This window comes from Salmo salar, chromosome 01, assembly GCF_965601325.2.
Source record: "Salmo salar chromosome 01, fSalSal1, whole genome shotgun sequence".
In the NCBI taxonomy this organism is placed as follows: Eukaryota; Metazoa; Chordata; class Actinopteri; order Salmoniformes; family Salmonidae; genus Salmo; species Salmo salar.
The window spans coordinates 26,641,266-26,654,341 of record NC_138291.1 but is presented as its reverse complement, the minus strand read 5'-3'; the positions used below and the strand labels follow the sequence as shown (position 1 = coordinate 26,654,341).

Sequence of the window (13,076 nt, the reverse complement as noted above, 5' to 3'; positions counted from 1 at the left end):
TTTTGTTACAGTAAGAAGGCTCTGGTTTGTGATATTAGAGAGAGCTAGGAAGGAAAGACACAAACGGGTTCCACTCTGGTTCCACTCTGGTTCCACAGTGGTTTGAGGAGATGCATAGGGGTAAGAGTGATGTGACGTCACGGACTTGGGCTCTGCTTGCAAACCTGTCCCTACTTTTTGCAGGCAATATTGTGTTACTCACCTTTCTTATGAGCCTCTATGGAGCAGTAAGATAAGAGAGATTTACATTACTGAGAATGTGCTGTAAGTTTAAAAAAAATGTCTGAGTTGGTCTCTGTCTGTCCTATCCACAGTAAACTGTGTATAGTCCTTGTCGGTCATTCACAGATGGTGACGTGCTGTGCAAGACTTTATTTGAATCGTACTTGATTTTGCATGCCAGTGTATCTTCGTCCAAACAAACCGTGTAACAATCTATCTACGCTGCTATTTGCTAAGGCAATAGTCTCCAGTTCAATGCAGTTGCCATGGATTATATATACTGCAGCAGTACCAGCACCATGCCAGGCTATTCTACTTCCTGTGGGAGAGAGTAATAGGCCTCAGGCATATCCAGCTGCATTCACCCTAACACAACCTGAGAAAACTACACCAGCTCTTAACATTTCTTATCCTAACCTCACACCATCCAAAGCTATGGCAGGCTCAGATTCCCCTATCCCTAGTGTCCCTAGTGTCCCTAGTGTTCCTAGTGTCCCTGGTGTCCATAGTGTCCCTACTGTCCCTAGTGTCCCTACTGTCCCTAGTGTCCCTGTCCCACTGGCCCAGAAGGGGAAAGGATGATCAAAGACGGGGGGAAAACCGATTTCACCCCCACAGCTGTTGCCGGGATATGACATGCTGACATCAATTGAAGAAGTGTGACCTTTAGCAGCACGTCACCCCACTGCGTTCACCCAGCAGCCACCAGGGGGACAGCGGCAGACTGGAACAAAGAGGTGGCACTGAAATACCGCTGCACACGTCGCCCTGCCAGAGGGTATAATCCTCACCCTGCCTTACCCTGGACACTTCAGTCACTGACTCTGATTGTTTGAACTTTGATACAAAACCATGTCAACAAAGTGATAAAATCACAAGTGTGTTCAGCACTCTATTTGGATGAGTTAGAACAGCTTCACTCCAAACTCAATTTGGGGTCACTAGCTGAAATGGTGCTAAATGGATGTTTGGTAGCTGACTTAATGGTTTTCTGAGCATTGTGTTTTCACCGTTTACAAGATCTATGAGACTGATACCCCTCAAACAAACACAATATTAGTCCAAAAATACCATTAATAAGACCCTATTCCACTTTGAGGAACCCCTGTATATAAGTTGAGACCAGCTGAATAAATGAATACGTTCTTCCTTCTGTGAGTCGATACCCTCATTGTAGCTCATCAGCTCAACCACAGTCTATTGATGCCTGAAACATGACATACAGCATTCAACTACCATTAGTGTTTCCTCCGTTGACATTTCAGAGCAGGAATAGAGGAGTGGAGAGCTAAGGGTTATTGAAAAAAGACACATGTGAGGAGAGAGAATTTACAGAGACGTAACATACTGTAGTGTTAAAACGTTTTATCCAGACCAGATCTGAATCAGTCTCCACATCATTCCTTAGAGAGAGGATAGTCCATCAAGGACAAACAGTGATTAGAGTACACTGTATGATTACAATCGGACATAAAGACTGGTTAACCCATGGCCTTCCCTTTGGTTATGTTGAACTAGTCTAGCAGGTCATGTTAAGTTAATACACAAGTGGAAATGCAAGAGCGGTGAGAGTGGCACCTAGAAAGCAGCTTAGCTACCGCAAACAAGCAGTTTCACTTGAAAATGTCTCACTAAGTTTTAAAGGGACATTAAGCTCTCATGAAGGTCCAGTCTGCCTGTGCTTTGCATGATCTCTTGCCAAAGAGCTTTTCCAGTTCACACAGCTGTGGCAGAACCAATGGGGCTTGATTAGTTAATTCCCCTACATTGGGAGTCCAGTGTGGTCACTAGGCTGCAGCTTTGACAAGTCCATTTATCTTTGAACTCAACTAGTATGAAGCTCCACCTATCAAATTATGGAAATTCTTAATAGATTATTATAAGTTTGGCAAGGCAACAACGAGTTAGCTAAAGCAGAAACAGACTGGCAGCCTGTCTAGGGATTGCTTCACTTCACAAATATAAGAATGTTTTTTTTATCCTTCTAAATGTCAGTGCACTGACTTCTGGATTTATAATACATGTAATGTAGGCACTATTGTATGTCTTAAGTTGGTTGGTGCCGATAGAGATGGCAGCTTCGCTTCTAGTCCTTAGAAAACTGTGCAGTATTTGTTTTTTTATGTATTATTTCTTACATTGTTAGCCCAGAAAACCTTAAGTGTTATTACATACAGCCGGGAAGAACTATTGGATATCAGAGAGACGTTAACTTACCAGCACAACCAGCACTACGACCAGGAATACGACTTTCCCAAAGCGGATCCTTTGTCTGCACCTCCCAGGGCATTTGAACTGATTCCAGAGGCCGACCCAAAACAACGCCGCCGGAGGAGAGGGTGCCGGAGTGGTCTTCTAGTGAGGCTTCGGACCACCCACCGCTTCTGAGTATATTACTCGCTAATGTCCAGTCCCTAGTTAACAAAGTCGATGAAATCAGGGCAAGAGTTGCTTTCCAAAGAGATATCCGGGATTGTAACATACTCTGTTTCATGGAAACATGGCTAGCTGGGGACATGCTGACGGAGTCCATACAGACAACAGGATTTTCAGTGCATCGCGCCAACAGGAATAAACATCTCTCCGGTAAGAAGGGCGGGGGTGTATGTTTTATGATTAACGACTCATGGTGTAATTGTAACAACATACAAGAACTCAAGTCCTTTTGTTCACCTGACCAAGAATTCCTCACAATCAATTGCCGACCGTATTATCTCCGAAGAGAACTCTCCTCAGTTATCGTCACAGCTGTGTATATCCCCCGCAAGCAGATACCAAGACAGCCATCAAGGAACTTCACTGGATTTAATGCAAAGTGGAAACCATATGGCCGCATTTATTGTAGCTGGGTCTTTCAACAAAGCTAATTTGAGAACAAGGCTACCTAAATTCTATTAGCATACCGATTGCAGTACTCGAGCGAGTAACACGCTCGACCATTGCTACTCTAACTTCCGCGACGCATACAAGGCCCTCCCCCACCCTCCTTTTGGCAAATCTGACTCCATCTTGTTCCTCCCCTCCTATTGGCAGAAACTAAAACAGGAAGCGCCCGTGCTTAGGTCTACCCAACGCTGGTTTGACCAATCCGATTCCACGCTTCAAGATTGCTTCGATCACATGGACTGGGATATGTTCCGGGTAGCCTCAGACAATAACATTAACGTATACACTGACTCGGTGTTCAAGTTTATAAGGAAGTGTATAGGAGTACCCACTGTGACTATTAAAACCCTCCCTTACCAGAAACCGTGGATTGATGGCAGCATTCGCATAAAACTGAAAGCACGAACCACCGCATTTAATCATGGCAAGGCAACTGGAAACATGGCCGAATACAAACTGTGTAGTTATTCCCTCCGCAAGGCAATCAAACAAGCAAAGCGTCAGGATAGAGACACAGTGGAGTCGCAATTCAATGGCTCAAACACGAGACGTATGTGACATGGTCTACAGGCAAACACTGATTACAAAAAGAAAACCAGCCCCGTCGCGGACATCGAAGTCTTGCTTCCAGACAAATTAAACAACTTCTTTGTGTACTTTGAGGACAATACAGTGCCACCGACGCGGCCCGCTACCAAAGACCGTGAGCTCTCCTTCTCCGTGGCCGACGTGAGTAAAATATTTCAACGTGTTAACCCTCGCAAGGCTGCCGGCCCAGACGGCATCCCTAGCCGCGTCCTCAGAGCATGCGCAGACCAGCTGGCTGGTGTGTTTACGGACATATTCAATCAATCCCTATCCCAGTCTGCTGTCCCCACATGTTTCAAGATGGCCACCATTGTTCCTGTTCCCAAGAAAGCTAAGGTAAATGAACTAAATGACTATCACCCCGTAGCACTCACTTCTGTCATCATGAAGTACTTTGAGAGACTAGTCAAGGATCATATCACCTCTACCTTACCTGTCACCCTAGACCCACTCCAATTTGCTTACCGCCCCAATAGGTCCACAGACCATGCAATCGCCATCACACTGCACACTGCCCTATCCCATCTGAACATTTGGAATACCTAAGTAAGAATGCTGTTCATTGACCACTGCTCAGCATTCAACACCATAAAACACTCAAAACTCATCATTAAGCTTGAGACCCTGGGTCTCGACCCCACCCTGTGCAATTGGGTCCTGGACTTCCTGACGGGCTGCCCCCAGGTGGTGAAGGTAGGAAACAACATCTCTACTCCTCTGATCCTCAACACTGGGGCCCCACAAGGGTGTGTACTCAGCCCCCTCCTGTACTCCCGGTTCACCCATGCACACCTCCAATTCAATCATCAAGTTTGCAGACGACACCAAAGTGGTAGGTTTGATTAGCAACAATGACGAGACAGCATACAGGGAGGAGGTGAGGGCCCTCGGAGTGTGGTGTCAGGAAAATAATCTCTCACTCAATGTCAGCGAAACAAAAGAGATGATCGTGGACTTCAGGAAACAGCAAAGGGAGCACCCCCATATCCACATCGATGGAACAGCAGTAGAGAAGGTGAAAAGTTCCTTGGTGTACATATCACTGAAATGGTCCATGCACACAGACAGTGTGGTGAAGAAGGTGCAAAAATGCCTCTTCAACCTCAGGAGGCTGAAAAAATTGGGCTTGTCACCGAAAACCCTCACTAACTTTTACAGGTACACAATTGAGAGCATCCTGTCAGGCTGTATCACTGACTGGTACGGCAACTGATCCGCCCTCAACCGCAGGTCTCTCCAGAGGGTGGTGCGGTCTGCACAACGCATCACCCTCCAGGACACCTACAACACCCGATGTCACAGGAAGGCAAAAAAGATAATCAAGGACAATAACCACCTGAGCCACTACCTGTTCACCCCGCTTCCATCCAGAAGGCGAGGTCAGTACAGGTGCATCAAAGCTGGGAGAGATTGAGAAACAGCTTCCATCTCAAGGCCATCAGATTGTTAAACAGCCACCAGTAGCACAGAGAGGCGGCTGCCTACCTACAGACTTGATAGCATTGGCCACTTTAATAAGTGGAACACTAGTCACTTTAATAATGCCACTGTATCCTTCACTATCTATTCTTTACTATCTATTGCATTTAAGCCGCTCTGTCACTGCTCATCCATATATTATACACGTATATATTCTTATCCCATTCCTTTACTAGATTGTGTGTATTAGGTTTTGTTGTGGAATTGTTAGAATACTGTTAGATACTGCTGCACTGTCGGATCTAGAAGCATAAGCATTTCGCTACACTCGTAATAACATCTGCTAACCATGTGTATGTGAACAATACAATTTGATTTGAGGTGTAGAATGTGTGAACAGGTAATCATTTGTTGGTAATATTCAATGATCCTGGACTTCAAAACATAACTCTAAATCCCCTAAGGAATGAATGAAGACTGACATTGATCTGATGTTAATTCAGGATAGGTGTAGAATGTTCTCTTTGGCCGGGAGAAATGTGAGCAGTAACAGTTGAACGAAGTCTATACTCTATACTATCCATTTGTCTTTGTCATGTTGCTAAGTGCTGTGACACAATTGATTCACTTGTTTAACCAAATAAATCCATAAAGGCAGTCATTTTAGCTGCATACGCATTCATGTTTTCATATAAAAAAACACTAGCATTCTGTGGGGAACCTATTTGCTTCACTGAAGGGACTATCGTATCCCTAGGAGACATGAAAATGGGAGCACAGGCTGCTAGCATGACTAAACAGCAATGCATTAGAGAGGTGACAGGAGAGGAGAATGGAATGAATGGTGAACATACCCATCGGTCCTTGCCTTGAGGCTAACAGGTAGAGAGATTAACAGAACACAATGGATGAACATAGCAATGCAAACAGTACAGATCTTTCACAGCTGATCAATGAAAGCAAAAGACAATGTTTGCAATGTTACTTTTAACAAAGAAGATTGCATCGAATAAGATCATTATCAGTATCAGAAATGCATTATCTGTCTATTAGAATACATTAGAGAACGACTGACAACAGAACAATAAGATGATAAATGATCTAGTAATTACACTTCCTCGCTCTCTCTACTCTTACAATATACTCTTATCTATTGGATTAATAATGTACTAAAATACAACTTGCTGCATCTGGTAATGAACTACAACAATCCCGCATATTAATTTCAGGAAAGTGCATAAATGAGATCAGTAAACCACTGCAACCTGGAAAAAGTGCAATGTCATACTACAGTACAATGGATGAGAAATTAGCATATGTTCATATCTGCCCCGCTCCTTCCTCTGAAACATGAAACATGACATTTTAGGACAGGCACGGTTTAGGATGTTCCCTGCTAGAGGAGCATGGAGAGAGCAACTTGGTCGTGCTGTGTTTCAAATCAAATCGTATTTGTCACATGCGCAGAATACAACAGCTGTAGACCTTACTGTAAAATGCTTACTTACAAGCCCTTAACCAACAATGCAGTTCAAGAAATAGAGTAAATAAAATATTTACAAAACATTTTTTTTATCAATCAATAGGTAACACAAGAAATAACAATGAGGCTATATACAGGGGGTACCGGTACCGAGTCAATGTGTGGGGGTACAGGTTAATTGAGGTAATTTGTAAAGTGACTATGCATAGATAATAAACATTGAGTAGCAGCAGTGTAAAAACAAAGTGTGGGGGGGGGGGGGTTGTGGAGGAAGTAGGTCTTTCATCCTTTGTATATAGAGTTGGTATAATAAGTGTTCACCCCGTAGGATTTATTCACATTTTATTGTGTTACAAAGTGGGATTAAAATTGATTTAATTGTCATTTTTTTGTCAATGATTACTCAAAATACTAAATAAATCTATATATTTGTTTGATTAATGAAAAATAAAACACTAATATACCTTGATTAGATAAGTATTCACCCCCCCTGAGTGAATATACACTACATTACCTGTCACGTCCTGACCAGTAAAAGGGGTTATTTGTCATTGTAGTTTGGTCAGGGCATGGCAGGGGGTGTTTATTTTGTGTGTTTCGGTGTTTTTGGTTTATGTTCTATATTTTCTATTTCTATGTGTATATCTAGTTTTCTATTTCCATGTTGGGTTTTTGGCAATGACCTCCAATTAGAGACAGCTGGTTGTCATTGTCTCTAATTGGAGGCCATATTTAGTTGGGTTTGTTTTCACTTGTGTTTTGTGGGTAGTTATTTTTTGTATAGCCTGGGAGCCTTATGGAACTGTTATCGTCGTTTGTTTATTTTGTTTTGAGTGTTCTTTAATAAATTAAGAAGATGAGCACTTTACCCGCTGCGCCTTGGTCCAATCCTTACGACGTCCATGACATTACCAAAAGTATGTGGACACCTACTCGTCGAACATCTCATTCCAAAATCATGGGCATTAATATGGAGTTGGTTTCCCCATTGCTGCTATAACATCCTCCATTCTTCTGGGAAGGCTTTCCACTAGATGTTGGAACATTGCTGTGGGGACTTGCTTCCATTCAGCCACAAGAGCATTACTGAGGTCCGGCACTGATGTGGGTGATTAGGCCTGGCTCAAAGTTGGCGTTCCAATTCATCCCAAAGGTGTTCAATGGGGTTGAGGTCAGGGCTCTGTGCAGGCATGCCAAGTTCTTCCACAACGATCTCGACAAACCATTTCTGTATGGACCTCACTTCGTGCACGGGGACATTGTCATGCTGAAACAGGATAGGGCCTTCCCAAACTGTTGCCACAAAGTTGGAAGCACAGAATCGTGTAGAATATCATTGTATGCTGTAGCATTAAGATTTCCCTTCACTGGAACTAAAGGGCCGAGCCCGAACCAATGAAAAACAGCCCCAGACCATTATTCCTCCTCCACCAAACTTTACAGTTGGCACTATGCATTGGGGCAGGTGGCGTTCTCCTGGCATCCGCCAAACCAAGATTTGTCCTGTTAGACTTCCAGATGGTGAAGCATGATCCAACACTCCAGAGAACGTGTTTTCACCCCTCCAGAGTCCAATGGCGGCGAGCTTTACACCACTCCAGCCGACGCTTGGTATTGCGAATGGTGATCTTAGGCTTGTGTGCGACTGCTCGGCCATAGAAACCCATTTCATGAGGCTCCCAACAAACAGTTATTGTGCTGACTTTGCTTCCAGAGGCAGTTTGGAACTCAGTAGTAAGTGTTGCAACCGAGGACAGATGATTTATATTTGATTCGCGCTTCAGCACTAGGCAGTCTCGTTCTGTGAGCTTGTGTGGCCTACCACTTTGTGGCTGACCTGCTGTTGCTCCTAGACATTTCCATTTCACAATAACAGCACTTAAAGTTGACCGGAGCAGGTCTAACAGAGCAGAAATTAGAAAAACGTACTTGTTAGAAAGGTGCCACATTGAAAGTCACTGAGCTCTTCAATAAGGCCATTCTACTGGCAATGTCTGTTTATGGAGATTGCATGACTGTGTGCTCAATTTTATACACCAGTCAGCAACGGGTGTGGCTGAAATAGCCGAATCCATTCATTTGGAGGTTTGTCCACATACTTTTGTATGTGGCTCAGTTGGTAGAGCATGGTGTTTGCAATGCCAGGGTTGTGGGTTCAATTCCCACGGGGGGCCAGTACAAAAAAAACAAAATGCATGAAATGTATGCACTCACTACTGTAAGTCGCTCTGGATAAGAGCGTCTGCTAAATGACTAAAATGTAAATGTATATATAGGTTATGCGATGACAGCTGTGAGTCTCCTTGGTTAAGTCTCTAAGAGCTTTGCACACCTGGATTGTCCTTTTCAAAATGCTTCATGCTCTGTCAAGGTGTTGGGGATCATGGCTAGACAGCTATTTTCAAGTCTTGCCATAGATTTTTAAGCAGATTTAAGTTAACACTAACTTGGCCACTCAGGAACATTCACTGTCTTCTTTGTTAAGCACGCCAGTGTAAATTTGGCCTAGTGCTTTTGTTATTATCCTGGTGAATGGTGAATTCCTCTCCCATTGTCTGGTGTAAAGCAGACTTAAGCAGGTTTTCCTCCATAATTTTGCTCGTGCTTAGCTCAATCTTGTTTCTTATTATCCTGAAAAACTCCACAGTCTTTGCCAATGTCAAGCATACCCATAGCATGATGCAGCCACAACCATGATTGAAAATAAGGAGGCAGTTACTCAGTGATGTGTTGGATTTGCCCAAACATAAGGGTTTGCATTTCGGCCAAAAGTCTATTCCTTTGCCGTGTTTATTTGCAGTATTACTTTAGTGCCTTGTTGGCAGTAATGGCGACGACGGATAGGGTTGCCATGCTTTGAGCTCTTAGGGCACTTTACAGTATGTAGTTTTTTTATGTGTTATTTCTTACAATATTAGCCCAGGAATTTGTTTGTGTTATTACATACAGCCGGGAATAACTTTTGGATATCAGAGCAGCAGTAACTCACCAGCATTACCAGCATTACGATCAGGAATATAACCTTCCCTAATCAGATCCTTTGTTCGTATCCCCCAGGGCAATTGAACTGATCCCAGAGGCTGTTCCAAAACTTGAACTCGAAGCAGACTTTTATTCCGACTCAGGAGGCGCCCACACCACCCACCGCTTCCGAGTATATTACTTGCTAATGTTCAGTCTCTGGATAATAAAGTTGATGAGCTCAGGGCAAATATTTTCTTCCAGAAAGACATCAGAGATTGTACCATACTCTGTTTCATTGAAACATGGCTCTCTCGGGATATACTGTCTGAGTCCATTCAGCCAGTTGGGTTCTCAGTTCATCGTGCAGACAGGAATAAATATCTCTCCGGGAAGAAGAAGAGCGGAGGTGTATGTTTCATGATTAACTACTCATAGTGTGATTGTGATAACATACAGGAACTCAAGTCCTTCTGTTCACCCGTCCTAGAATACCTCACAATCAAATACCACGACAGCCCTCAAAGAACTTCACTGGACTTTATGCAAACTTATCCTGAGGCCACATTTATTGTAGCTGGGGATTTTAACAATGTAAATTTGAGGAAAAGGTTACCAAAGTTTTATCAACACATATCAACTTCCGGGATGCCTACAAGGCCCTCCCCTGCCCTCCCTTTGGCAAATCTAATCATGACAAAAACGTTCTCCTTCCTTCCTATTGGCAGAAACTCAAACAGGAATTACCCGTGCCAAGGACTATTCAATGCTGGTCTGACCAATCGGAATCCATGCTTCAAGATTGTTTTGATCACCCGGACTGGGATATGTTCCGGGTAGCCTCCGAGAACAGCATAGACCAATACTAATACAGTGACTGAGTTAATCAGGCTGTGTGTAAGAGATGTTGTACCCACTGTGACTATTAAAACCTACCCTAACCAGAAACCGTGGCTAGATTGATGCCGTCGCGCAAAACTGAAAACGCAAACCATCGCATTTAACCATTACAAGGTGACTGGAAATATGGCAAAATACAAACAGTGTAGTTATTCCCTCCGTAAGGCAATCAAACAGGCAAAACGTCAGTATAGAGACAAAGTGGAGTCGCAATTCAACGGCTCAAACACGAGACATATGTGACAGGGTCTACAGACAATCACGGACTACAAAGGGAAAGCCAGCCACGTTGCGGACACCAACGTCTTGCTTCCGGACAAGCTAAACACCTTCTTTGCCCACTTTGAGGATACCACAGTGCCACCGACGCGGCCCGCTACAAAGGACTATGGGCTCTCCTTCTCCGTGGCCAACGTGAGTAAGACATTTTAGCGTGTTAACCCTCGCAAGGCTGCCGGCCAAAGACGGTATCTCTAGCTGGGTTCTCAGAGCATGCGCAGACCAGCTGGCTGGAGTGTTTACGGACATATTCCATTTCTCCCTATCCCAGTTTGTTGTCCCCACATGCTTCAAGATGTCCATCATTGTTACTGTACCCAAGAAAGCGAAAGTAACTGAACTAAATCACCCCGTAGCACTCACTTATGTCATCATGAAGTGCTATGAGAGACTAGTTAAGGATCATATCACCTCTACCTTACCTGACACCCTAGACCCACTTCAATTTTCTTACCTTTTTCTTAATTTTTTTAATTTCACCTTTATTTAACCAGGTAGGCTAGTTGAGAACAAGTTCTCATTTACAACTGCGACCTGGCCAAGATAAAGCACAGCAGTTCGACACATACAACAACAGAGTTACAGATGGAATAAACAAACATACAGTCAATAATACAGTAGAAAAAAAGAAAAGTCTATATACAATGAGTGCAAATGAGGTAAGTTAAGTAGGTAAGGCAATAAATAGGCCACGGTGGCGGAGTAATTACAATATAGCAATTAAACACTGGAATGGTAGATGTGCAGAAGATGAATGTGCAAGTAGAGATACTGGGGTGCAAAGGAGCAAGATAAATAAATAAATACAGTATGGGGATGAGGTAGTTGGATGGGCTATTTACACCCTCACAGGTGCAGTGATCTGTGAGCTGCACTGACAGCTGGTGCTTAAAGCTAGTGAGGGAGATAAGAGTCTCCAGCTTCAGTGATTTTTGCAGTTCATTTGCAGCAGAGAACTGGAAGGAAAGGCGGCCAAAGGAGGAGTTGGCATTGGGGATGACCAGTGAGATATACTTGCTGGAGCGGGTGCTACGGGTGGGTGCTGCTATGGTGACCAGTGAGCTGAGATAAGGCGGGGCTTTACCTAGCAGAGACTTACATTTACATTTTACATTTTAGTCATTTAGCAGACGCTCTTATCCAGAGCGACTTACAAATTGGTGCATTCACCTATAATATCCAGTGGAACAGCCACTTTACAATAGTGCATCTAAATCTTTTAAGGGGGGGGTTAGAAGGATTACTTTATCCTATCCCAGGTATTCCTTGAAGAGGTGGGGTTTCAGGTGTCTCCGGAAGGTGGTGATTGACTCCGCTGTCCTGGCGTCGTGAGGGAGCTTGTTCCACCATTGGGGTGCCAGAGCAGCGAACAGTTTTGACTGGGCTGAGCGGGAACTGTGCTTCCTCAGAGGTAGGGAGGCGAGCAGGCCAGAGGTGGATGAACGGAGTGCCCTTGTTTGGGTGTAGGGCCTGATCAGAGCCTGAAGGTACGGAGGTGCCGTTCCCCTCACAGCTCCGTAGGCAAGCACCATGGTCTTGTAGCGGATGCGAGCTTCGACTGGAAGCTCGACTGGTAGATGACCTGGAGCCAGTGGGTTTGGCGACGAGTATGAAGCCATGGCCAGCCAACGAAAGGTTACAGGTCGCAGTGGTGGGTAATATATGGGGCTTTGGTGACAAAACGGATGGCACTGTGATAGACTGCATCAATTTGTTGAGTAGTGTTGGAGGCTATTTTAGTTACAGTGTCCAAAGAAGGACCAGAAGTATACTGAATTGTGTCGTCTGCATAGGGGTGGATCAGAGAATCACCAGCAGCAAGAGCGACATCATTGATGTATACAGAGAAGATAATCGTCCCGAGAATTGAACCCTGTGGCACCCCCATAGAGACTGCCAGAGGTCCGGAAAACAGGCCCTCCGATTTGACTCACTGAACTCTATCTGAGAAGTAGTTGGTGAAGGGCCGCCCCCACGTGGTGAAGGTAGGAAACAACACCTCCACTTTGCTGATCCTCAGCCCTGAGGCCCCACAAGGATGCGTGCTCAGCCCCCTCCTGTACTCCCTCTTCATTCATGACTGCGTGGCCACGCATACCTCTAACTCAATCATCAAGTTTGCAGACGACACAACAGTGGTAGGCCTGATTACCAACAATGACGAGACAGCCTACAGGGAGGAGGTGAGGGCCCTCGGAGTGTGGTGCCAGGAAAATAACCTCTCACCCAACGTCAACAAAAGAAAGGAGCTGATCGTGGACTTCAGGAAACAGCAGAGGGAGCACCCCCCTATCCACATCGACAGGACCACAGTGGAGAAGGTGGAAGGCTTCAAGTT

The 13,076-nt window shown here is 44.4% G+C and overlaps 1 protein-coding gene across 1 annotated transcript in view; it reads right to left on the bottom strand.

Moving 5' to 3' along the window:
* LOC106587081 (ryanodine receptor 3) overlaps positions 1-13,076 on the bottom strand; it is a 100,672-nt gene that overhangs the window by 85,104 nt on the left and 2,492 nt on the right. The gene's annotated exons all lie outside the window — the stretch shown is intronic.